At 37.9% G+C, this 26,433-nt stretch overlaps 1 protein-coding gene and 1 long non-coding RNA gene across 8 annotated transcripts in view; one reads left to right on the top strand and one right to left on the bottom strand.

The window, feature by feature from the left end:
• The window catches only part of KCNC2 (potassium voltage-gated channel subfamily C member 2), a 246,582-nt gene that overhangs the window by 71,220 nt on the left and 148,929 nt on the right, over window positions 1–26,433 (top strand). The gene's annotated exons all lie outside the window — the stretch shown is intronic.
• Window positions 7,707–9,343, bottom strand: LOC133247130 (uncharacterized). The gene is made up of 2 exons (XR_009736268.1): window positions 9,289–9,343; window positions 7,707–8,161 (listed from the first exon to the last, which is right to left on the bottom strand). It is a non-coding gene; the product is annotated as an uncharacterized LOC133247130 (long non-coding RNA).

The following is a 26,433-nucleotide window of genomic DNA, read 5'->3' as shown; positions in this document are numbered from 1 at the left end:
CCCTGTGCTTAATCTTCTGTGCAAAGCTTTCTTACGAGTTTCGCTACATTGTGAGAACCTCAGGCTTTACCAGTTTTGTACTTCTGTGCAGTAATCACATGGAAGCTCAAAGCCTTTTGGCTTCAGGCAAAAAATGTCCAGGTAAAAATCACCTTTGGTATTTCCTCACATTCCAGAGCTCTTGCTTCCTCTTTTGTATTTTTGCATCAGTGCAGTGATGTGTTCAGAATAACATGTATTACACAGACATGCACACTGGCACACACACTTACATATAATTTTTATTCCTCAGTAAGGAGCATGGGGTCGCTGAGGGTCGGACATGACTGCACGACTTCACTTTCACTTTTCCCTTTCATGCACTGGAGAAGGAAATGGCAACCCACTCCAGTGTTCTTGCCTGGAGAATCCCAGGGACGGGGGAGCCTGGTGGGCTGCCGTCTATGGGGTCACGCAGAGTCAGACACGACTGAAGCGACTTAGCAGCAGCAGCAGCAGCAGCAAGGAGCATCAGGCAGGGTGTATGAAAGTAAAAGTGTTAGTCTCTCAGTTCTGTCCGACTCACTGCAAACTCATGTAGCCTGCTAGGCTTCTGAGTCCATGGGATTCTCCAGCCAAGATATTGGAGTGGGTTGACATTCTCTTCTGCAGGAGATTTTCCTGAACCAGGGATAGAACTGGGGTCTCTTGCATCATGGGTAGATTCTCTACCATCTGAGGCACTGAAGGTATATAATCCACTGTAAGAATGGAACTAGATATTTTGGGTGTTAAGAACTGCAAATGCATAAAGATTGATTTTAACACCTAATTTTACTGTAGGATTTTGAAGGGAATGTTTTACATAGCTGAGGTTTTATTGTATAATCTACATTTTTTTCTTGAAACCAAATGAAGACAAATTTAGTGAATGAAACATTGGTATTCAGGTGGACATAATTTATTAAAAGTGAATGTATAAAATATTGATATATTAAACATAACTATATAGTTATAAATATAAACATATTATATTAAACATAATATAACTATATTAACCATAACTATAAAATCTTTTATTAGAATAATGTGATCATGTAATTTTTTTGCAGTGTTTCATGTGTATATACAAAGATATACTTGGCCAGTAAGCCTTTCCAAATTTTTAAAAACTTCTGCTAAAAATCAAAGAACTGTGAGAATTATGCGTTTTCATTTGTTTAACTTTAGGAATGATTTGTTTATGGTGTCCATAAAGAGGCATTATTTCTTCAGTAATAAAAATAGCTAACTTTTATTGAACACCTCTATGCGCTAGAGACCGTTCTAAATTTTTAAAATTTATTTACTCAGTCCTCGTCATGACTCTTTGAGGAAGGTACTCTTTAATACTTATTTTATATATGAAAAAACTGAGGTCAGAGAGTCTGAGTAGCTCACCCATATTTACACGGTTAGTTGTAGCCGTGCCAGATTTAGAACCCAGACAGTACGGCTTCAGAATCCAATTTTCTTAGATAACAGTGCATTTACTAATACTAATACATTTACAATACATTCTCTAAGTGACTTGGAAAATTGAGGATATTTATGTAACAATTTATTTCTTCTTTTGAAAATTATTTCTTGAATGCTTACTATGTCCCAAGATTTCCCAAAGCACATGGGATGTTCCTGCTTTGATGAAGCTCGTAGTTTAGTAAATGGATACCCATGCAATCAAGTAACTAGATACCTCAAAATTCACGTACATATTAATGGTGTTTAGAGGAAGGATCCACTGAGTCTGCCTGTGAGAATCAAGGAACTTTTAAGAAGAGTCTTGATATGTAAGAGGCATTTACCAAGTGAATACATTGGAGACGGTGGTGACAATAGTTTATAAAGGCATAGCGTTATATGCAGAGCAGTATAATATAGAAGTCTAAGCTCGCTATTACTAGAGAGTATACAGTGTGTTAGTGTGGATGATGAGGGTGTAGTGAAAAAGGAAAAAACTGTTAAGCAGAGGTCACTGAAGTTATTTTTTTAATCATCCACATAATCGAAACTAAATGATTTTCTGATTTCTTAAAAGTTACACGGGCAATAGAACAAAGCCTATGCAGAAATACATATTTAGCAGAAGTGAGCTCTAGTAGACTCTGAATGGAGGATCAGTGCATTGGTTTATATTTGCGGTCGTTGCAGTCAAGTGCCTTCAGGGGTCAGGCAGGTAACAAGCAATTGCTTATAGTAAGATATGAGGGCGCTGTGATCAATTGAGTCCTTGCCCAACCAAACAATAGTTAAATTTAGTGTTTCAATAGCACTGTATCTGCTTATTGAATAAAATAGAAATTGTTGCTGAATTATGTCAATAATCTTCAATTGTATCTCTTAAGACGTTCATGACTTCAGTAAGAAACTGTTGAGTTTTTTCCTGTCCAAATTTAATAAATATATGCATGTATTTTGATTTATCTTTCTTTAAAAATATTATTAGGTAATTATTATTAGTAGTAATTATACTTGACTTTTTGTTTCTTAGCAGATGATTAAAATGCCTTCTAATATTTTAAATTTTTGGACACAGGTCAAAACATAAAACAAATATTGGCTGTTTAATTCACAAATATGGAGCACCAGTGAAGATTAAGGGCTTCCCTGATGGCTCGGCGGGTAAAGATTATGCCTGTAATGCAGGAGACACAGGGAATGCAGGTTCAATCCCTGGGTTGGGAAGATCCTCTGGAGGAGGAAATAGCAACCCACTCCAGCATTTTTGCCTGGGAAATCTCAGGGACAGAGGAGCTTGGTGGGTTACAGTCCAAAGGGTCTCAAACAGTCCAAAGGGTCACAAAGAGTGAGACACAACTGAGGGACTAAGCATATATGCATAATGCAGGTTAAAGGTGACTAATAGGAGATTTGAGCTAGAATACCTGTGGAAAGACATGCCACAACTAGTGACTGTTTTTTTTTTTTTTTTCATTTGTATGGATTAGAAGGATGATAAGGAAAACTTCCACAGTGTAGGTTCTGTTCACAATTACAATGATATACATATCTGGGCTTTCACCATATTACAGAATAATTTTTGGAGGAGAGGCAAGTACATGATCTTCAGATGACTAAAGTGAAAGTCGCTCAGTTGTGTCTGATTCTTTGCGACCCCATGGGCTATACAGTTCATGGAATTCTCTAGGCCAGAATACTGGAGTGGGTAGCCTTTCCCTTCTCCAGGGGATCTTCCCAACCCAAGGATTGAACCCAGATCTCCTGCACTGCAGGCAGATTCTTTACCAGCTGAGCCACATATCCCCTCCCTCTTGATGACTAAAAGGTAATCAGAAATAGTATATAGTCTTGATCTGTGAAGGAAAATATGTAGACGCAGGATGTGCTTATTTTTACACATTAATAATATAAGAAGTACAATAAGTGGGAAAACTATAAAATAAAATGCATACTTCACACACACAAACAGACACACACGAGTTCCTCCAGCTTTTCCACATCATTACCTTTTTTAATGACTGGATAAAGGTTTCCTTAAATTGCATCCTCGATTTATTGAATTATCCAAAATTGGTCATTCTTAACTTGTACTTCTCATTTTAATATTCTGGTAGACAGTGATAAGATGGTATCAATTTTCAATTTCTACCAAGAATCTTTTTTTTTTTCCCCAATTTAATCAGTTATCAAAAAGCTTTTCACATTCATTGACATTGTGAAATGCCATGAGACATAAGAAGTGGTATAAGAAATAAACCGCTTTAAAAAATGTTTGCATTGGCAGATGGGAAATCCTGAAACTGTTGAGGTGAAATTGAGGCAAAAAACTGAATTGGCAGTGCTGAAATAGTCTTTCTTCCCTAGACAGATATTAAGGAGAATTAAGACAAAAAAGGATTTCATTATTCTTTGAAGAATTTGACCAAAGTTAGAGGAGAAGTATAAAAATACAGCAGGGGAAGGAGAGGGTAGGACCAACTGAGAGAGTAGCCCTGTAACATATGTATTACCGTGTGTAAACAGACAGCCAGTGGGAAGTTGTGTAGCACAGGGATCTCAGCCCATGCTCTGTGACAGCCTGGGCTGGGAGTCGGGAGAGAGGCTAAAGAGGGAGAGGACATATGTATCCTTATGGCTGATTCATGTTGTTGTATGGCAAAAACCAACACAACATTGCAAAGCAATTATCCTCCAATCAAAAATAAATTTTAAAAATATTAAAAAAAACTACAATAGTGTTTGCCATTAAGCTTCCGTTATGTTCTTGGTAAAAAACAAATAATGCAATTTTACTTTACCTATAAAATATAGCATAAAACATTTAAGAAATATTTTAATATGCTAAGTGGAAATACTGAAATCATAGTCACTAAGTTAATCTTTTGATTCAAATGACTATTTTTAACCTTAGGAAGATATATCCAAAAGGAAAAAATGGCTAAAACACTTGTTATAAATTACCCATACAACTGAGACTAGGAAGACCTCCTGACCTATAAGAATGTATAGTTTAAAAGCAAGACAAGGAGGAAGAATATCGCCTGAGAGCTCATTTTAAATGAATAATTGGTACAGATTGTATGTCAGTCATGGAAGAGCTATAAAGTTTTATCCGTATGGATAGAGGTTATCCTAATTACTTTTTTACTAGCCATGTAAAAGATTGAATTGGGACTTTGTTAAATTTAGGTATAACAATGAGTCATAGATTTGAATCTTTTTACGGATGTTTGAGGATAACAGCCATGTCTTTCAATAACTGGTATTCCAGAATATTTAGTGCCCTGCAGATATTATGCAGTGTGCTCAGTCGCTCAGTTGTGTCTGACTCTTTGCGATCCCATGGATTATAGCCCGCCAGACTCCTCTGTCCATGGAATTCTCCAGGCAAGAATACTGGAGTGGGTTGCCAAGCCCTCCTCCAGGGGATCTTCCCAACTCAGGGATCGAACCCAGGTCTCCTGCATTGCAGACAGATTCTTTACCATCTGAGCCACCAGGGAATATTAAGATGTGCTAATTAAAATGCAGATGATAGTGAATAATTTTAAAAATAAATAATAGACTCATAAGACAATATATTTGGTGAATCTATCTTTGTACAATAAAGCTAATATTGTTTTCTTTGTTTCAGTGACAAGTAAAACTATAGTAATTATTAATGCAATGTCAGTCATACAAAAACAGGTATTCACCATGAATTGCAATGTTTTCTTAGGCAATTATTACTTCCATGCAATAATTCTTTCTTTACCTTTTGTGTCGGTTTTATTATCAGATGAAAAGTATGTCTACATGCATATTGGAAAAAATATTGCTGACACTTAAATTAGTTTTATATGTTTAATTAAAACTCCCATCAAAACATATCATGCATAATAGGAGTTTTCAAGCTGACTTAACATGAAATTTTATGGAAGGGTACTCCTTGGAAGGAAAGTTATGACAAACCTAGATAGCATATTCAAAAGCAGAGACATTACTTTGCCTACAAAGGTCCGTCTAGTCAAGGCTATGGTTTTTTCTGTGGTCATGTATGGATGTGAGAGTTGGACTGTGAAGAAGGCTGAGCACCAAAGAATTTATGCTTTTGAACTGTGGTGTTGGAGAAGACTCTTGAGAGTCCCTTGGACTGCAAGGAGATCCAACCAGTCCATTCTGAAGGAGATCAGCCCTGGGATTTCTTTGGAAGGAATGATGCTAAAGCTGAAACTCCAGTACTTTGGCCACCTGATGCGAAGAGTTGACTCACTGGAAAAGACTCTGATGCTGGGAGGGATTGGGGGCAGGAGGAGAAGGGGACGACAGAGGACGAGATGGCTGGATGGCATCACTGACTCAATGGACGTGAGTCTGAGTGAACTCCGGGAGGTGGTGATGGACAGGGAGGCCTGGCGTGCTGCGATTCATGGGTTTGCAAAGAGTCGGACACGACTGAGCGACTGATCTGATCTGATCTGAACATGAATCTGCCACGGGTATACCCGTGTTCCCCATCCTGAACCTTTGTTGAGCTTTAAGCCAACTTTTTCACTCTCCACTTGCACTTTCATCAAGAGGCTTTTTAGTTCCTCTTCACTTTCTGCCATAAGGGTGGTGTCATCTGCATATCTGAGGTTACCGATATTTCTCCCGGCAGTCTTGATTCCAGCTTGTGTTTCTTCCAGTCCAGCGTTTCTCATGATGTACTCTGCATATAAGTTAAATAAACAGGGTGACAATATACAGCCTTGACGTACTCCTTTTCCTATTTGGAACCAGTCTGTTGTTCCATGTCCACTTCTAACTGTTGCTTCCTGACCTGCATACAAATTTCTCAAGAGGCAGATCAGGTGTTCTGGGATTCCCATCTCTTTCAGAATTTTCCACAGTTTATTGTGATCCACACAGTCAAAGGCTTTGGCATAGTCAATGAAGCAGAAATAGATGTTTTTCTGGAACTCTCTTGCTTTTTCCATGATCCAGCGGATGTTGGCAATTTGATCTCTGGTTCCTCTGCCTTTTCTAAAACCAGCTTGAACATCAGGAAGTTCCCGGTTCACATATTGCTGAAGCCTGGCTTGGAGAATTTTGAGCATTACTTTACTAGCGTGTGAGATGAGTTCCATTGTGCGGTAGTTTGAGCATTCTTTGGCATTGCCTTTCTTTGGGATTAGAATGAAAACTGACCTTTTCCAGTCCTGTGGCCACTGCTGAGTTTTCCAAATTTGCTGGCATGTTGAGTGCAGCACTTTCACAGCATCATCTTTCAGGATTTGAAATAGCTCAACTGGAATTCTATCACCTCCACTAGCTTTGTTCGTAGTGATGCTTTCTAAGGCCCACTTGACTTCACATTCCAGGATGTCTGGCTCTAGGTCAGTGATCACACCATCGTGATTATCTGGTTCGTGAAGATCTTTTTTGTACAGTTCTTCTGTGTATTCTTGCCATCTCTTCTTAATATCTTCTGCTTCTGTTAGGTTCATACCATTTCTGTCCTTTATAGAGCTCATCTTTGCATGAAATGTTCCTTTGATGTATGGCAAAACCAATACAATATTGTAAAGTAATTAGCCTCCAATTAAAGTAAATTTATATTAAAAAATGAAAAAAAAATAAAGATTAGTCCCTGACGAGTCAATCTACATAAGGAGTAGGTTGCTAGAACCTCATCCAGATGAGTTACCAAACCTCAGGTCTATGTTTGCAATCAAGTGGAATAGCTGAGGGACGGAGTTACATGCGGTAGAGATCCTGGAAGGCAGGTTTTCCCCTGAGAGGGTTGTAGGAGTAGGTACTAGGTGCCTATTCACAAAGGTAGGTTTTCAGAGGCAGACAAATTCTGTGTCTGGGTGGCCACTAGGATATGAGGTATAGGACATGAAATATGGGAGAATAGGTAGAAAAGGTTACTTTCATCATAAATCTCAGAGGCTTCGGAGGTGGCTTAGACCAACAGTCATTTTATAGATGAGAGAACTGAAGCCTGCAGAGTCCTTACCCATAAGTTAGTCAGACCCAACCCCCATTTGATCTTGGATGGCCTGATTTCCAGGATGAATGTTCTTTGAACAGCATTATTATTTCTACAGGCCTCCAGGTCTGACTCCTCACAAAGCTCCTGAACTGTTTCAACATGGCTCTGTATGTCCACTTTGCTAGAGACAGAGTTGATATGAGAATTGAGAATGAGACTAAAGTTATTAATCAGGGTTGAAGGACTGGAGCTTTAAAAGTAAAACAAGTGCAGGAGCTTAAGTACTTTATTGCTTTGACACTCCTCCCAAGAGATGGGTGGCCATGTTCCCATCCTGTGAACATTGGCGGGGTGACTTGTGACCACAGCAAAGTGTCCCTGTGTCCCAGGCTAACTCATAACAGATAACACTGCTTCTACATAGTTCTTTGGAGTTGCTCACTTTTGGAATCCAGCTACCATGCCATGAGAGAAGTCATGCAGTCCAGGAAGGGGCTTGATATCCCTGGCTGAGTCCAAGCTGCCAGTCTGCAGAAGCATCTTGAAATAGACTGTCAAGTCCTTGCTCAGATCTCCAACAGCTGATGCTGTGTGGAGCAGAAATGGCCTGTTCATCTCAAAACTACATATCCATGAGTAAATAAATGACTTTGTAAGCCACTGAGTTTTGGGGGCGGTTTGTCATGCTGGATACCATGTGCTTGCTTACTTGAGTGAAGGTCCCTATAATCAGGAGAATTTAAAAAACTATTTAGCATACAAGTTTCATTGTTTCTATCATTTTCTTTTCAAAGCTTAAAGATAGACTTGTGAATGACAAGTGTACCCAGATAGCATCGCAAGAAATTTACGTTTGTGGATTTGTGCTTTCTGGAGCCACAGTTTTTACTGTTTTTGTTGTTGTTGTTTTATCTGAAGCCAAACTGCCCTGGGTTCAAATCTGTAGTCTGCCGTTTATGTTGAGATCTTGGGCACGTTATTTAACTTTTCTTTGTCTCAATTTACTCGACCTATGAAATAGAGCCGATAACTCTCTTACTTTTTGTGGCAGTTGCAGAGGAAGTTTATTTAAGGATTAGACATTCAGCTTCTAGAGTCTGACCTGGATTTATCAGACATTGATACTTAAAACGTCTGCGGCATTAGGCACATCACGTGATCTCTCTAAGACTGAACTTTCTCATTTATAAATGAGAACAGTGTAAGTACCTACTACAGCGTTATAATTTTGTGAAGATAAAAGAACTAATTCATGTAAGTTGTGTAGCACAGTATGTAGCATAGTAAATACTCAAAACATGTTAGCTGTCATTTATTATTATTGGAATTAAATAATACAGTCCTTCAAAACAAACGGCTATTTTCTCCTCAGGTATATAGCAATATCTTCTAAAGAGCATTGTCCTTCTCCCAACTCCTTCTCAGGACCTCATAGCTCACTCAACCCATAATAATACATTTATATTAGTTAACAACCTTACTCAGACATGAAAAAATAAGAAGATAGATTCAAATTCTGAATGACTTTGATAATTGAATAAACTTTAAACAATGGAATACTCAAGTGGGAAATCATTGATTCAGTCTGAATAAAGGTGAAGAAGGACTTAGTAGTCATATTTGCTGAGAAGCTACATATTAGCCAATAATACAATACATATTGTTAGTAAAAATGCCAGTACATGAGAAGGTTTAAAATTAGCTGCCAAACATCTGTTATCACTGTGACTATTGATATAACAACTGCTTGCTAGCCATATTTACACTGGTTACTATTTAAACTCATTGTAAAATAATTTATTTAATCCTCAAGACAATTAATACTGGAGAGGTTAACTGCATTATCACACCCCTGGTGTCTGCCTCTTTGTACGGTCCCCTCCTGTGACTTCTGTACTTGGCCATGTGACTTGCTTTAACCAACTGTATAGTCATCAGTGTGATGCAAGCAGAGGCTTGATGTTGCTCATTGTGACTTGCTCCCTTGGAACATGCTAGAGAAGTTATACAAAGAACAAAAGTGCCCAGAACAGAAGTCCCAGTGAACCACCAGACATGTGAATGTGAATCAGTCCGCTATGGACCATCTACACCCACTAGATCCCCTCACGCAAGAACATGGGTGAGATGATTAGAAGATTCTTCAGCTAAATCCATCCCAAAGAAGAATACACAGTCAATAGATTGCTTTTGTTTAGATGCCTTAATTTCCGGGTGATTTGTTAAACAGCAATAGGTGACTGATACACATATTGCTCTTTGAAGCATGTGGGTATATCAACCTTGGGAACCAATTAGGGAAGATTTTGTTGTCTCAGTTTTATACACGAGGAATCTATAGGGTTGCTACTAGGTTTTCTTCTATAATATTTTATTAATTCTTTCAGCAGATTTAGAAGAAAAGTCTAATATGATATAAAGTTCTTTAGAAATTTTTAAAAATTCTAAAGCAAAATATGAGTCATATTTCCAAAGTCAAAATTATTTTCTTTTATATTTGAAAAAGTAGCTATAGTGTATTTCTGCTAAGACATCTTTTCCTTGGTATGGAGAAGAGTTGTATTAGCCATCATCAGAACATATACTTAGGAAAAAAGAGAGAAAGCCTGAGTGAGGATAGTATTTATGGATTGGAATACCAGTTAGAGCTGAACGGAATTCTCACAGAAATTCTTGTTCACATAAGGAAATTTCACCCTCAATAGTGATCTCTTTTTCTAAAAGAATTTTGTGTTCTCTCTGGCTGCCAAATTGTATTTCACTTGGGCTGTTTTTAAAGCAGAGCATTGCCTACAATTTTATCAGCTTATTTCTAACCATAATTCACAGCTTCCTTTGAGGAAGAGGTACAATTTTGGTTCATGTTTTATTCTTTTTCATTTCCTTTTCAAGGCATGGCCTTATTATTATATCTGGGCCAACTTGGATGCTTGAAGCAACTGATTTTGTGCAGCAGAAGGAAGAGAAGTGAATTGGTTATTTTAACTCTAACGAGAGCAAAGGCAGTCAAGCTGATCTTAAAGAAGTAGACAGTAAATAATATGGTTTATTAGATCTTGAGGTCTCTAGGACGCCATGCTAGAATGCCTTCATTGATTTGGCTTTTTCTCAGGTGAGGAGCACTAGCAGGAATCTCCTTGAACCTTTTGTAAATGAGATCTCTCTCTCTTTTTAAGTGAAACATTTTTGACAACATTCTCTTTCAATCCCTCTTTCTGATTTCTTGTTTAAAGTCAACTTAGTAAAAGCAATGAGAGAGTCTTGTTTTCAAGTTTAGTGTGCATAAACATCACCTGGGGAGTCCACTAAAACAGACCCTCGATTCACTGCAAATCTTTGGACTGTGTGGATTTCCTGAGATGCTCCAGGAATCTGTTTTTGTGGTGGTTTATTTTTTAAAAAGCATCCAGGTGATTTTGAAATGGCCTAAACCGTAGTTTTATAAATTTAGATATAATTATATTGTTATCTTCTAATTGGTATTGGTAAGTCACACATATGTATAAGCAGTTTTTTAAGACCTATGATAAAGATAGTGAGAACATCAAGTGATAGAGTTTTTTTGTAGTGGATACAAGACAGTGAAGTGAAGTGAAGTGTTAGTTACTCAGTTGTGTCCAATCTTTGTGACCCCATGGACTGTAGTCTGCCAGGCTTCTCTGTCCATGGAATTCTCCAGGCAGTATACTGGAGTGGTTTGCTGTTCCCTTCTCCAGGGAATCTTCCGGACCCAGGGACTGAATCCAGGTTTCCTACACTGCAGGCAGATACTTTACCAACTGAGCCACTAACAAGCAAGTGACTAAACAGTGGATTTTTTTCCCTTGACAAAGACAAAATGCAGTAACTAAATATTCAGGTGGTTGCTGTGCTTTCATGTCAGGAAACACATATGCAATCTTCCTAAAATGAGCATTGCTTTAAAAAATGGAATTAGCAGGATTCTGTTTATGTCCATATCAGTGAGTCAGTCCATGTGAGGGCACAGCATGGGTGACTGCCAATTAATGACAACCCATGGTAGCTCAGCTGGCAAAGAATCCGCCTGTAATGCAGGAGACTCCGAGTCAGGAAGATCCACTGGAGAAGGGATTGACTACCTGCTCCGGTGTTCTTGGGCTTCCCTGGTGGCTCAGATGGTAAAGAATCTGCCCGCGATGCAGGAGACCTGGGTTCAGTCCCTGAATTGGGAAGATCTCCTGGAGAAGGGAATGGCTACCCAAATCCAGTATTCTGGCCTGGAGAATTCCATGGACAGAGGAGCCTGGTGGGCTACAGTCCATGGTGTCGTAAAGAGTAAGACAGTGACTGAGTGCTTTTCACTTTCATTCTCATTCTAAACAACCACTGCATTCCCACAGTGGGCTTCCAGTCATGCTCATAATCTTGAGGAATTGGATTTTTCTCTTTAGGAAATAAACTCAACACTGTACTTTCATTTTTGTAGCTATTAAACGTAAACTGCTCATGGGCACATTTCTGTGTACCAAGGTTGAATCAGAGGTTTTGGTCCTTTGTTTCTGCCCATGCTGAAGAGGTGAGAATATTTGATGGTGATAGATATTTGCTAATGGAGATGTGAACTGAGGAAGGGAACTTAATATGACTTTGTCTCCTTTATATCCTTTCTTAAAAGGTCATATTGACTGTAAAGCTTTCTTCATTCAGAAATAAGAATGATCTATGCAGAAATGTTTCAGCATGAAGATATATATATATATATAACAACAGGGTGTTGGGACAAAATATTAATGATAATCCTGCTATTTTTAATGGATTTGACCATGTCATCGTTTCTTTAATGCATTCCATTTTTTCATCAATGTGATTAGTCCAGTTTTTTCATGGTCTTATAAAGAATTTAGTTATGACAAATAAGCAACAGTAATAACATGTATAGAGACTATTTGCAGCTGTACATAGGATCCTGGGACTTTGAGGAGAAACCAGGATCACAGATGCAGTTGTAAAAATTGTTTTATAGAGGTGGTAGGTAAAACCAATGGGTTATATGATTTTCCAGGTGGTACATGTAATGTGTGGAAAGAGTTGAGCATGGGATCCTTGAGGAATTAGTATATATGTGACAAAAGGGGGAAAAAGCCTACTGTGGTACACTTAAAGGGAATGACCACTAAAGTAGTAAAGATCTAGGTGAGAGAATATCCTGAGGGCCAAAGAGAGAAGAAAATCCTTAAAAGAGTCTGTTAGATTCAAGTATTAGGTGATCAGACCTTAGTTAAGGCTTTTGGGAAAAAACTTACTGTAGCCATTTGGAAGATAGCTAGAGTAAGTTATTGTTGCAAGTTTGGTTGAGAAGGGAAGAGAAAAAGTTGCAGTGGATTGTGGTGGGATCATACAGAGTAAAGCAAAAGTGGCTTTATTTTTTAAAAAGTAGAAGGAACTTGGGTTTCCCGGCAGGCTAAAGAGAGGGTGACAGTGAAGAAAGTTGGTATATGTACAAAGAGAGAAAAGATAATATTAACAGGAACTGAGCCCGCTCTGTCCATAGAATTCTCCAGGCAAGAATATTTAGAGTGGGTTGCCATTCCCTTCTCTGGGGGATCTTCCCAACCCAGGGACTGAACCCACGTCTCCTGCTTTTCAGGCAGATTGTTTACCATCTGAACCACGTGGAAAACTCCTCGATAATATGGGGATCTCTGAGTGCTTAAATTGACAGATTAATCTTAACTGGAGGGGCACCTTTCCTCTGAGATTAGAGAAAAGGAGTTGAAGATAAGTTTAATGTGTGTAATAAAAAATACTTGTTTTTTTCTCTATAGATCACACACTTGTCAAAGAAGACACCACGTTAAATTAGAAAATAAACATGCTCAGGGTAAATGTAGGGTGTAGTTATCCCTTGTGCTGTTAATCGTCAAAACTGTGGGATTATAATGAACCAATTATTTTATTTTAAAGAGCTCAGATGAGTCATTGATTTGGGGAAATGAGTAAACAGAGATCATGTCCATTGTGATAGCCACAGTTCTGTGGTGTGTGGAGAAGGGAAGCTATTTGTCACAGAACGAATGTAGAATGTCCTTACATTTTCTCCCTCTGATTTTCTGTAATAAGTTCTCATCAAAAATTCTGCAATTATAAAAGTATTGCTGTAACATCTGTTGTACAGCTTAGTTTATAAATTCTCTCTTGTACTAAAAATAGTTATTTTCAGAATGTTGTCTGAAGTTTGAATTTAAGTATTTATTTGTTTGGACTTCCTGGTGGCTCAGACTGTAAAAAATCCTGCAATGCAGGAGGCCTGGCTTCGATCCTTGGGTCGGGAGGATGGCTTCCCAGTGGCACAGTGGAACGAAGCCGCCTGCCAATGCAGGAGATGCACAAGATGTGGGTTTGATCCCTGAGTCAGGAAGATCCTCTGGAGTAGGAATAGGAAACCCACTCCAGTATTCTTGCCTGGAAAATTCCATGGACGAAGGAACCTGGTGGGTTACAGTCTATGGGGTCACAAAGATATGATTGAGTGAGCGCACACACACACACACACATTTCTTTGTTTAGCTAACTACTTATCTCTCTTATTTTCTCTAGAGAGAACTTTAGGACACTAATGATAGGAAACTGCACATTGAGTTTCCACGCAGTAAACGTTTGCATGTGTGATTGAAATAATGCAACCTGCCTGGTAGTAAAGAGGACACATTAATTAACTGCCACCATGACCGCGTTCACACAGAACTGTGTGTACGTAATAGTCAGGGATTCAGTGGCACTTTTTTCTTACAGTTTTGCCAGAAACAAACACCTGGCCTGGTGCCTAATGAACCCAGCCATTCTCCATCTGTTTTATCCTGGACTTATTCCCAGTCACTATGTCACTGTGGGTAGGGATTCTAAGGAGGACAGATATTTGTGACCCGAGGTCATAAGAATCAGTATAATCTTGATTTAGTGACTGGGGCTGTGTAACATTTGAGAGAGCAAATAGGAAAGTATTTTGTATTTATTTAGAGAAAAATGGCCTGATACTGGTTATAAATAAGTTTACTAGAAACAATTATTTTTGTGAGTGTAATTATAATTGTATGAAACCTAGTTAATCAGACTAAGTAGAGAGAACTCTAGTTTAAATCTGTATTTCAGAACATTTAAAGCAAATGTGATTTTGTTACTTGCAAATGAACATTGCATTTAATATTAGATTGAAAGTGTTTTCTAAGAGTAGGCTTTAAGAAATGCCCTCTATTATAAAATGATTATAATTGTATCCATTAATTATCTGTGAATAGTTGTTTCTGGAAAGACTGATACTTTAAAAGAATTTATAATCTTAGTGCCTTGCATAATCCATTCTGAATCTAACTCAAAACATTGGATTGATCTATGAAAAGAGAATAACAATGCCGTTTATGGTCTATGGATGGGTTGGGGCTGGCAGTGTTACAAACATGTATAGTACATGTTTATGTGCATCACAACAGCCTCCAACATGAGCTTAGATGGTGAATTGTTTTTTTAAGTCATCATAAAGATAGCCATACCTATTTTTCTGTCATTCTAACATCATGTTTAAAAAATAATAATTTATGCTCAATAGAATTGCATATTCCTGTTTCAGAGAATATAGATATAATCCCTTCTGTGTTATTAAAAAGCATGTGTCTGCATTAATCATATTATTTCATGGTATGAGTGCTGCTGCTGCTGCTGCTAAGTTGCTTCAGTCGTGTCTCTGTGCGACCCCGTAGACGGGAGCCCACCAGGCTCCCCCATCCCTGGGATTCTCCAGGCAAGAACACTGGAGTGGGTTGCCATTTCCTTCTCCAATGCATGAAAGTGAAAAGTGAAAGTGAAGTTGCTCAGTCGTGTCCGACTCTTAGCGACCCCATGGACTGCAGCCTGCCAGGCTCCCCCGTCCATGGGATTTTCCAGGCAAGAGTATTGGAGTGGGGTGCCATTGCCTTCTCTGTCATGGTATGAGTAGAAACATATAATTATATATTTGGAGTATTGCAGTACTTTAGTCAGCAAGTAATCACTTGATGTTTATTATAGGCGGTTCATTATGCTTTAATTTTAATTATACTATTTTTAGTGGATGATGGCTAGTCTGCCAGGTGAGTCTGACAACTGTCCAGACACATTTTAATCACTCTGGAAGATAATACTAGATTGCTTTTCATTTGTGTGACAAGTTTCACTTGTTTCAAGCTCTCATACATGTGCGTCACAGCAAACTTTTGAGGAAATTAGGATAAATATTAATCAATGCCTACTGGTATATGCTCTTGTGATTCTCATACCCTTACCCCTCTTGCGTCATTTTCTTTTATGATTTTTGTTCACTATCATCATGTTTGTTGCTCTCTCCTCTGGTGCCTGTTTTCTTTCTATGGTTTTTGTTCACTATTATCATTTTTGTTGCTCGCCCCACTCTCCTGCTGAGGGCAGGAACCGTGTCTTGGCTGGTCGCTGTCACTGCTGTCTAGCCCAGTTTCTATCCCAGTTTCTTGCACGTGTTTTATAATATTTGTTGGATGAATGAATTCACATTTTATCAAAAAATGAGTTACAGAGAAATCAAAATATTTGCTTAACTTTATAGAGACAGAACCAGAATCTGTTTCTTATATTTCAGAGTCTATCTGTCCCTTCCTGCATTGGGCCTTATTCAATACAGTTTGCCCAAAATGGTAACCAGTTTTACACACAGAGTTCAGTGACTGATCTTTAATTGCTGAAGAAGTCTCACCAAAAAAAAAAAAAAAAAAAAAGGATACTGTTAATCATCTCAACTGAGAAAAAAATTGAGGGAAATGATTCAGATCTAGCATTGGAAATATGAAGAGATACACAAGGAAGATTTTCCTGGTAGTGTCTTAGTGTAAACGTTGAAATTGGTTTGAGTGGATTCTTGAAAGCTTTCCTTTTATGGAAATCATTAATTGCAGTTAATGCTCATCTACTCTAAATGACGGGGACACAATGTCATTGAGCTTCTGAATTTAACTACAAACCCCCTACCGAGACAATCCTCAGTCAATATCAGTACTTGTTTATGAACCGTTCTTTAACACAAGTTTTTATTTGTATGATGCTGGTAGCAAAATCTTGAAGATTTTTTTAAGCATGAAAGATAATTACTGGACAAAATCCTTTCCTGTCTATAAACTTGTATAAGTTGTTTTATTTGAAGTTATTGAGTCTTGCACATCATTTAAACCTAAAAATATTAATTTAATACTTTTTATTTCTAAAGGTAGACCCGAATAGATATTTCTTCAGTGATGGATGAAATCAGGAGGTCATTTATAACTTCTAACAAATGTTCAAACTTCTCCAGCCAGTAGAAGTTCTAGGGAAAGTAAAAGCCAGTCAAATAGAAAACTTAAAAAAAAAAAAAACCTCCCTGTTAGATGTCTGTAATACAGTGTTGCTGAAATTCTTATCATTTGTTTAAAATATCATGATTTATAGATGTATGTCTCCCAGGCTCCAAGGCTTAGACATATTGAAAATCTCTAAAGGAGTCTTGCAGCCAGAAATGAACAGTTGATTAATCAGGGAAAGGTTTTGGCATTCCAGTCTAAATGTTGGTTGAACTCATTTTCCTTTGATAAGAGACAAAAATTTAGATCAGGGCAATTTTGATGAATTATGGTCCTCATTCGATATAGGAGCTAACTCGCAGTGCCTGTTGAATTTAGAAAAGACATTACAGTTTGGGGAATTATCCAACCATCAGCACATATGCTTTATTTTCTTATTTTTATTTTTTTGCCTGAATATCTTTCAAAATTCTTTTCCTATTGGCAATACATAAAAGGTTTTATTTTAAAATTCTGTATCAACTTTGCTTTAAGAATCTGCTTAAGTAAGAGACATCTTTTAATTTAGTTTGTTCAAAGGTTCCAACACTCTGTTTAGGTAGCCTGACACTTCTGCCAAAACCTCATAAGTAGACTCAAGGGAGATGAAAGTTGATCCACACTGGTTTCGAAGCAGAATTTTGAAGCATCTAAAATTGAATTGTGCTGCAATTAAAACAGGATGATGAGCAACTGGGCAATTATTTTGATAAAGAAATTACTAATGAATGAAGATTTAAATAAAACTTATAAGGAATGAAAAGTCACTGTTTACTCAAATTTCAGCCTTTGACCACTGTATAATATAGGATAACCAAATAAAATATGGTAACTACAGATGGCAAAGAGAATCATTTTTGGGTTTTAATACATATATCTTTGTATCACATAGAATGCCTAACACTGTGTATCCTGATTTTAACTATTTGGCTTCTTCCCCCATAGAAAATATTCCTCCTTCTTTTGCCTTCATTAATGCTTTCTCTAGAATCATTATCATCAATTTTCTTAAGCTACAAAACCTAGTCTAATGATGAACACTTTCATTTGTGTCATTCTCCAGATTCAGTGGTATACCCATCAGAATAAATTTCTTTCTAGAGTGATTACATTCCTTCACCATTTCATCTGTTTTCACCCTGTTTCAGGCCCGTATCATAACTTTTACCCTGTGATTCATCCTTTATAGTGTTACTTGGTGATTTTCTCATTATATAATTATTATGTTCCTTTTTGGGAAAAACAACAGAAAACAATAAAAATAGTAAAGGTAAATTTCTTAGCATGGTTTTTATCATTTTATGACTTTCTAAACTCATTTTCCAAGTTTTTGGTTTTTCTCCCAATTATATACAAGCCACCGAGTAGTGATCCCTGAGAGAAGGAAAACGAATAAGGTAATTTCTACCACTGCCCTCGATGATTCCCTGGAGTTTCCAGGCCACAGGCAAGGAGAAAGAATTTGAAAAAAACCCAAGACAACCCCTTTCAGTAGAGGATAAAGAGTCTAATGTGTCAGGGCTGCTGTAATTTGCAGAGCAAAATATGAAAGATGGTGGAACTACACAGATTGTCTCAAACTATGCAAAGGAGTTTCTTCCAATTTTTGGTTGAGTATTCGTTTGCATATACAAGGAAAGAACTACTGAAAAGTGGAAGGTGGAACAATCCCAAAGGTCACAGAGGACTGGCCGTAGCTCATGTTCCAACAAGGACAAGTGGAAAGACCAAAAGTCACAAAGAAGTAGGATAAGACAGCCCAATAATCATGAGAAAAATCAGTGAAACATAGCGAAAGAAGTACAGTGAATATTAATTCATAAGAAATTAAAGAGGATAACCCACATATTGAAATAAAATATTTACAAATTGTATATCAATAAGGACTGGTAACCATGATACAAAAAGCAGCCTTACAACTAAATAACAAAAGGGACAAATAATTCAATTTATTTATGGGCACGTAATCTGAATAGATATTTCTCCAAAGAAGTTACCCAAGTGGCCAGTAAACACATCAAAAGGTGCTCAGTGTCATCAGTCATTAGGGAAATGCAAATAAAAACCACAATGAGATAACCATCTACATCTATGAAGATGGCTGTAACAAAAAAGATTGAAAATAAGAAGTATTGTGGAGGATACTGGAGAAATTGGAACCTTCATAAATTGTTGGTGAGAATATAAAATGTAGCTACTTTGAAAAAGAGTTTGGTACTTCCTCAATTGGTTAAACACAGAGTTATCATTTAACCTAGCCATTTCATTCCTAGCTATATACCCAAGAAAGTTGAAAACATTTGTCTACATAAAAATGGAGACATGAGTGTTCCTAGAAGTATTATTCATGATACACAAAAAGTAGAAACAACCCAGGGGCCCATCAACTGATGGAAAGCTAAATAAAATGTGGTATGATTTGGTCATAAAAATGAAAGAAGAACTGATATATGCTACAACATGGATGAACCATGAACACTCCATGCCAAGTGAAAGAAGCCATATATAAAAGGCTATATGTTAACCTACACAACATTGTAAAACAATTTTCCTCCAATTAAAAAAAAATTTTAAAAAGAGCAAAAATGAAAAGGGCCAAATACTGTCTGATCCATTTATACAAAGTGTCCAGAATAGGTAAATCCATAGAGACAATAATTAGATTAGTAGTTGTCATGGACTCAGGGGAAGAATAAATGGAAAATGTTTTCTAATGGCTATAGAATTTCTTTGTGGAATGATTAAAATATCCTAAAATTAGATAATGGTTATGGTTGCACACTATAGATATACTAAATACTACTGAATTGTACACTTCAAAATGTACACTCCAAAATGTGAGTTATCTAAATAAGATTATCATTAAAAATAAATTGATAGTATTAATAGCCTAAAATTTATTAAAGAAATTAAAAACTAAAAAACATTTCTATCAAAAAAATTCTAGATACAATCACTGCTGCTGCTGCTAAGTCACTTCAGTCGTGTCCGACTCTGTGTGACCCCAGAGACGGCAGCCCACCAGGCTCCCCCGTCCCTGGGACTCTCCAGGCAAGAACACTGGAGTGGGTTGCCATTTCCTTTTCCAATGCATGAAAGTGAAAAGGGAAAGTGAAGTCGCTCAGTCATGTCCGACCCTCAGTGACCCCATGGACTGCAGCCTACCAGGCTCCCCCATCCATGGGATTTTCCAGGCAAGAGTACTGGAGTGAGTCTATAAAACATTTAGGAAGAAATAATCTCAAGTCTACAAAAATCCTTCTGGAAAGTAGAGAAAGAGGGAATGTTTCCCACTTCATTTTATGAGGCCAGTTTTGTCCAAATTCAAAATAATTACAACATAAGAAAGCTATAGATCAGTATCTATCATGCATAGTCATTATCAAATATTGGAAAACTGAATTTAGTAATACATTATATATATATATATGTTTATATATATGTATGTTTATGTGTATCTACCTATCTATCTATCTATCTATCTATCTATATATACCCTGACCAGCTGAGTTTTACTCCAAAATGCAAGGTAGTTTTAACATTTGAGAACAAAACAATATAACTCACCTTATAAACAAACTGAAAAGCAAAAATGGTATAATTTTATCAATAGATGAAAAAACAGCAATCATAGTTCATGATAAAAAATTTCCACAAATTAAGAATAAAAGTGAATATCCCTAGGCTTCCCTGGTGGCTCTGATGCTAAAGAGTCTGCCTGCAATGCAGGAGACCTGGGTCGGGAAGTTCCCCTGAAAAAGAGAATGGCAACCCACTCCAGTATTCTTATCTGGAAAATTCCCTGGACAGAGGACTTGGGGGGGCTCAGTTCATGGGGTCACAAAGAGTAGGACACAACTGAGCAACTAACACAGTTAAAGTACATTTAAGAAAATTGTATAGCGAGGAGGAGGAGGAGGTGGAAGAGAAGATTCTGAACGTGGAGTTCGGGGTGGAGGAGGGAGGGCTGCCAGGAGTCTCAGAGATGTGGGATGGGGTCTTCCTGGTGGCCCTGGAATTTGGTTTTCCTGGTGGTAGAGGTTGGTAGTTCCTCCTTTAACCCTCTTGTTGGGTAGGGACAGGGTAGGGTGGAAAAACATGTTTCATGTTTAACAACCTTGCTGGATGATTATTGAGCAAACCCAAGTTTTAAGAGCCTCAGGTGGGCACCAACTCTTTACTTCGGAAGATTTCACTGGTGAGTGGCCTGAAGGTCACTCAAGAGGGTGGAGAGGAACTAAAAGCAAAAAAAAAAAAAAAAAAAAATTAGCACTTAAGAGCGGCAAGGTCGAGAGGGACTGGGCAGAAGTACAAATTAGGGCACATTCTGTTCAAAGAAACTAGAAAACAAATCAAAGCTGCTGGCACCTCTTAAATTAATCACCGCTTCATTTATTCACTTGCCGCCAAAGCTCAGACTGGGGATGGGGTGGGGGGAGTGTTGACTTTCTTTTTTCTTTTAAAGCAACGTTGTGGTATTTAAAATAATTATAATTTTTTTTTCTGTTATACTAGAGAATTAAGAGCAGGCAAATGTAACCAATTTCAGCAGATTTGAATCAAAGGATTTATTTAGGTATTTTAAATTAAGTACCCAGGTTGTCTCTAAAGTAGTGCTTCTCAACTTATGTAACTTCTGATTTTTCACTGAAGGAATTTCTGAACAAAGTAGTCATGTACTCCTTTTAAAAGTGTTTTTCAAGCATAAAATGTTATCATGTTAAGCATAACTTTTCAAATCCCTGTGTATCCCTAGTAAAAATTCCTGCCATCCTGTTATACTTCTGACCCCTCCCCCACCCTCTACTTTAGAGCCCAACTCTAACACCTGGGCAGTTCTAACAGTCTCCACTATTTCCTGATTCTCCTCCCAAGTCACCTTGCTGCTTCTGGCTTCCTCTCAACTACCCACCACACTCCCTCATTCTTAGACAAGGGTGCGGAATTAATTCTTGTCTGATTAGCAGCTACTGTCCTTGTACTTCCTGACCTGCCTTATTGTCTTTTCAGGGATAGGCTGGTGCTGAATGGTGTGGGAGGCTATGCCCAGCTCACTGCCCTTGTTATCTTTGCCAGAGCCACCCTAACTCCCCTTATGTCTGATATGTGTCTCAGGGTGAGGAGCCCATAGGAGGGGAGTCACCAAGGTAAATCATGGCGAAGATGTCAGGGAGCTAGACCTGTACAGCACTCCCCCACTGGTGGAAGTCGACACAACCCATCACCATGAGCCCTTGAAGCATTGTTTGGATCGGAGGCAATAGGAGGAGACTAGAGGAGGTGAAGAAAGCTTCTCTACTGAAAAGGAGTATTTAACAGCACCTTACAATTTTTAGGAAAGACAAACTTTTGAAACCTAAAACTTTTAAGTAACCACAATAAACTTTGACCTGAGTCTCAGGGTAGATGTCTCCAACTCACTGTTTAAACTTCAGTTTAAGTCCTAATGTTAAGTGTGGCCATAAATGAGGCTTGACATCATGATAAAACAGGCTCCTCTGGTGTCTGAGATGCACCTAACCTGTGTGACCATCCTTCCTGTTTTCTAGGGCTCCTTAACTATTTGGGATTCACCATGAAGAATTTTTGGCCTTATTGTTCTGGCATCTGTATTGTAGGTTGTCTTCACTTTTAAATATTAGGCAGCTCACAGTACTATAAATGGATAAAAAAAATGAAAGTTGGGGCTTCTGATTGGAAGGTTTGTATATTATTTAAAATTGCAAAGGTAAGAATAGTGGAAGAATGGAATAAGATAAAACATTTGGAAGAGGAGGAGGTTTAGAGTAAATGAGCTAAATCCTCCCTTTTCATATTAAGGTGTCTAGAGATATTATCTCAAGTTGATAAATGGAGAAAAAGAGGTTAAGCCTTTTATGTAGATTTATGGAGGTAACTGCTAAAGGTACTAAAAACAAACAGTTAAAAAGAGGGTGAATCTGGGGAGTGCGATGGGGGGTGGAGGCAGCGAGCAGACGGGAAAGGCATTGCTGCTTTTCCCCCTAAGTTCTTCTCTCCTTGTTTTGCTCCCAACACATGTATGACTCCACTGGAATTTTTTTTTTTTCCCCTAAAAAAAAAAAGAAAATTGTATAGCTAATATCTTACTGGTCAAAGCCTGAGTGCTTTCCACTTGGATGGGGAACAGTTCCCTTTTACCTTTTCAGGCCCATATTTTACCATTTTCACTAGTTTGAGAGAAGACTGAGTAGGCTCAGTCCATCTTAGTGGAGTTATTTAGCCACTTAGCCTCTGGGGGAGAGCAATGGAGAATTCTAGCGCCACATTTTGCTTCTTTCTTCATACTTTTCCTCATCCCTTTTTACTGTTTAAAAGAATGAGTCAGGTTGGGTGACAGGTAATGTGTAGGGTATCTTTGCCCCTCCAGCTCCTTTTCCCCACCTCTCTCCTGAGGATACCTTCAGCGGGCTCCCTCCTTGCTCTCTGTATCCCAGGAGGGTTTAGCTATTTGGAAGGACTGGCAAGAGACCAGAAGACCGGATGTCTCTGCACTTATTCCTTCTTCTCCTTCCTTGCTGGAGCTTAAATTGGTAATAGCTGTGTCATTGACCAAAGGTCCCTGCCCTGGAGCTGCAGCTCTCCCTGATGCTGTCCCGTCATTTGTCTGCAAGCCTAGGGATGGGAACAACGTTCTGCTATTGCCAACCAGGTGATTCACCATCTCTCATGGATTTCCAAACCTTTCCCATACCTGTATAAATGCCCCCCCCCCATTCTGCATTAAATGATCCTCAATTATTCAATTTTGCGTGGTCCATCTAACTGATACAGGGAGAAATTAAGATATCACCTACTTCAAATGCAGAGGTATTAATTACAATTCAAATCATCTGACCCTTATGTTAGTCTTGTTACTGTTCATGTGAAACTGTGAAAATGTGATTGAAGAGACAAAAATATCACTGGTATGTTTATTCCCTAAGTTTTCTCCCAGCTCACTGGTTGAAGGTGTTTCTGAGGTTAGCACTCTCCTAGGCTTCTGCTTTGGAGAAGGCAGTGGCACCCCACTCCAGTACTCTTGCCTGGAAAGTCCCATGGATGGAGGAGCCTGGTGGCATGCAGTGCATGGGGTCACCAAGAGTCAGACACGATTGAGTGACTTCACTTTCACTTTTCACTTTCATGCATTGGAGGAGGAAATGGCAACCCACTCCAGTGTTCTTGCCTGGAGAATCCAAGGGACGGGGGAGCCCGGTGGGCTGCCGTCTCTGGGGTCACACAGAGTCGGACACGACTGAAGGACTTAGCAGCAGCAGCAGCAGGCTTCTGCTTTGCCCCAGCCCTCCCTGCATGCGCAGTTGCTTCAGTCATGCCCGACTCTGTGATCTCATAGGCTGTAGCCCACCAGGCTCTTCTGTCCATGGGATTCTCCAGGCAAGAATACTAGAGTTGGTTGCCATTTTCTTCTTGGGATCTTCCCGACCCAGGGATAGAAGCCATGTCTTTTATGTCTTTTGCATTGGCAGGAGGGTTCTTTACCACTAGGACCACCTGGGCCCTCCGTACTTATTCACTATTTGTATAAATAGTGCTCCTGAACTAGGAATAGAGCTGATTCACTTGGCTTATATGTGCTGACTTTCTACGTATGGAATGATTCTTGACTTGATCCAAATGGCCTCTCTACAAGTGAAATGTTGTGATCAGGAGTACAAGTAGAAAATTGAATCACATCCGCATTCAGCTCTTAGCAGCTAGGTTATTTTTGCTCACTATGATCAAGCTGAACTTCCTAGAATCAATGGATTTCCCCAACACTACTTTAATTATGGTGAAATATATTGTCCTTGAGTTAAATTTCTTCTTTACCTTTTATCTGATTGTGGGAATGCATATTTTAAAGAAAATCTAATGAATAATCAATCATAATCACTGTAATGTAAACACTAGAAATGTCATTTCCCCACTCACTTGGCAGAGCAAGTAATTTATTATAGATGATTAGAAAAATGTCAGTTTAGTTTTCTCCACATGTATCTGAAAGGAGTACACATAATTTTGTTCTAGGTTATACTAGAACTAGGTCTATTGAGTATTATCTGGAGGGTTGCTGATAAGAACTGGTGAACATCAAATCCAGTGCTTATACTTTTATCTTGACTTGGTTTTGCAGTCTGGTGTTGCACTCATTTATCAGTTCTTTTAGCATTCAGAACATGCATTACATAGATAGAATTTTGTAATTATCACTTGATTATTAAAGCCTATGAACTTTTTCCTAACTTTCCAAGTTAGTATCCAGTTCACCAGTATATACATCATAGACTACATTTTTTGTATTACATTTCAAGTTATATAATATTTAGTAAAATCTGAAAGGAAAAATTTGCCATATTATGTAAGAATACTCATGAAAATCCAACTGCTAAGTGGTAGAAATTTTGTATACAGTCTACACGTGAGGGTAAGGGGTCATGCTAAGATATTTGCAATTTCAGAACTCTTAACCAAACCATCTAGAATAGATGAAAACTAAAACCCTTGGTTACAGGCAGCTAATAATTTAAAAGAAGAATTATTAAGCTTTTTGGTATCTGGATAAAAGTGAAGTAGGTAATACATTTGATAAAGACTACCATTGATCTTATAGTAGCTTTATTAATTTTTCTTTAATAATTCAGAATTTACAGTGATTCAAGGCTCAAAATAACCTCACATGCTTATTAATCAACTCGAGGATGCAGTTGTCAGTGTGAGAGGGAGTCAATAAGGAATGAATGAGAGTGAAGCTGAGCAGCAGTGATAATGCAGTGTCAGGGAGCACACATTAGCAGGGGAGTTGTCATTAAATTTATGTTACATTTCTTCAGCAATGTTAGAGAATCATTTAATTTGATTTAATGAGTCTATTTTAGAACACTCAATGTATCACTTCACTATGTGAAGAATTATTAATTATATAATAAAAAGATACCATATAACACTTTTATTTTGCATTGAGAATTTGCTTCCATATAATTTGATTTTCTTAACATCTCAGAGAAGACAGGCCAGAGAGAAAAAGCAAGAGTAAAAAACCAAGGTTTCTTCTCAAAGTTTGTAATTTTACTAACCATAACACTATCTGTGTTTTAATATAAGGTGTTTTCTTCATAAAAGACCACTGGCATGAATTTTTTTCCCCAATGTTTTTGTAATAAAAATTTCCAAGCACACAAAAGTTAGATGGAATTTCACAGGGAGCATCCATCTACCTACTTCCCCTCTGCCATTAACAATATATTATACTTGGATTTCCATATATCTATCCATTTATCCAACCCAATGTCTATCCATTAATCTGCTTATTTTTGATACATTTCAAGATTAATTAAAGATACTTACACCCTGGCTAAATATTTCAAGTGCATTTGACTTTAAATAGAAGTAGCTAATCTTTGATCAGCACATTATTCTATACAAAGCACTTAACTATGTTACTTGTGGTATCTTACTGATATACCCAAAAAAGTATGAGAAAGGTGTTGTTTTTATTAAATAAACTTTCCAGGTGAAAATATGGACACTTAATTATGGAGGCATAATTTTCCCAATATTCTTAGTTGTAGAGGTTGGTCAACTCTATCAACTCTAAGTTGATTAGAAAACTTACATAAGTTGATTAGTAAACTTTCTCTGATTATATCTTTGTGGTAGGGC

The sequence above is a fragment of the Bos javanicus genome, chromosome 5 (genome assembly GCF_032452875.1).
Source record: "Bos javanicus breed banteng chromosome 5, ARS-OSU_banteng_1.0, whole genome shotgun sequence".
Classification (NCBI taxonomy): Eukaryota; Metazoa; Chordata; class Mammalia; order Artiodactyla; family Bovidae; genus Bos; species Bos javanicus.
This window is presented reverse-complemented; position numbering and strand designations above follow the sequence as displayed.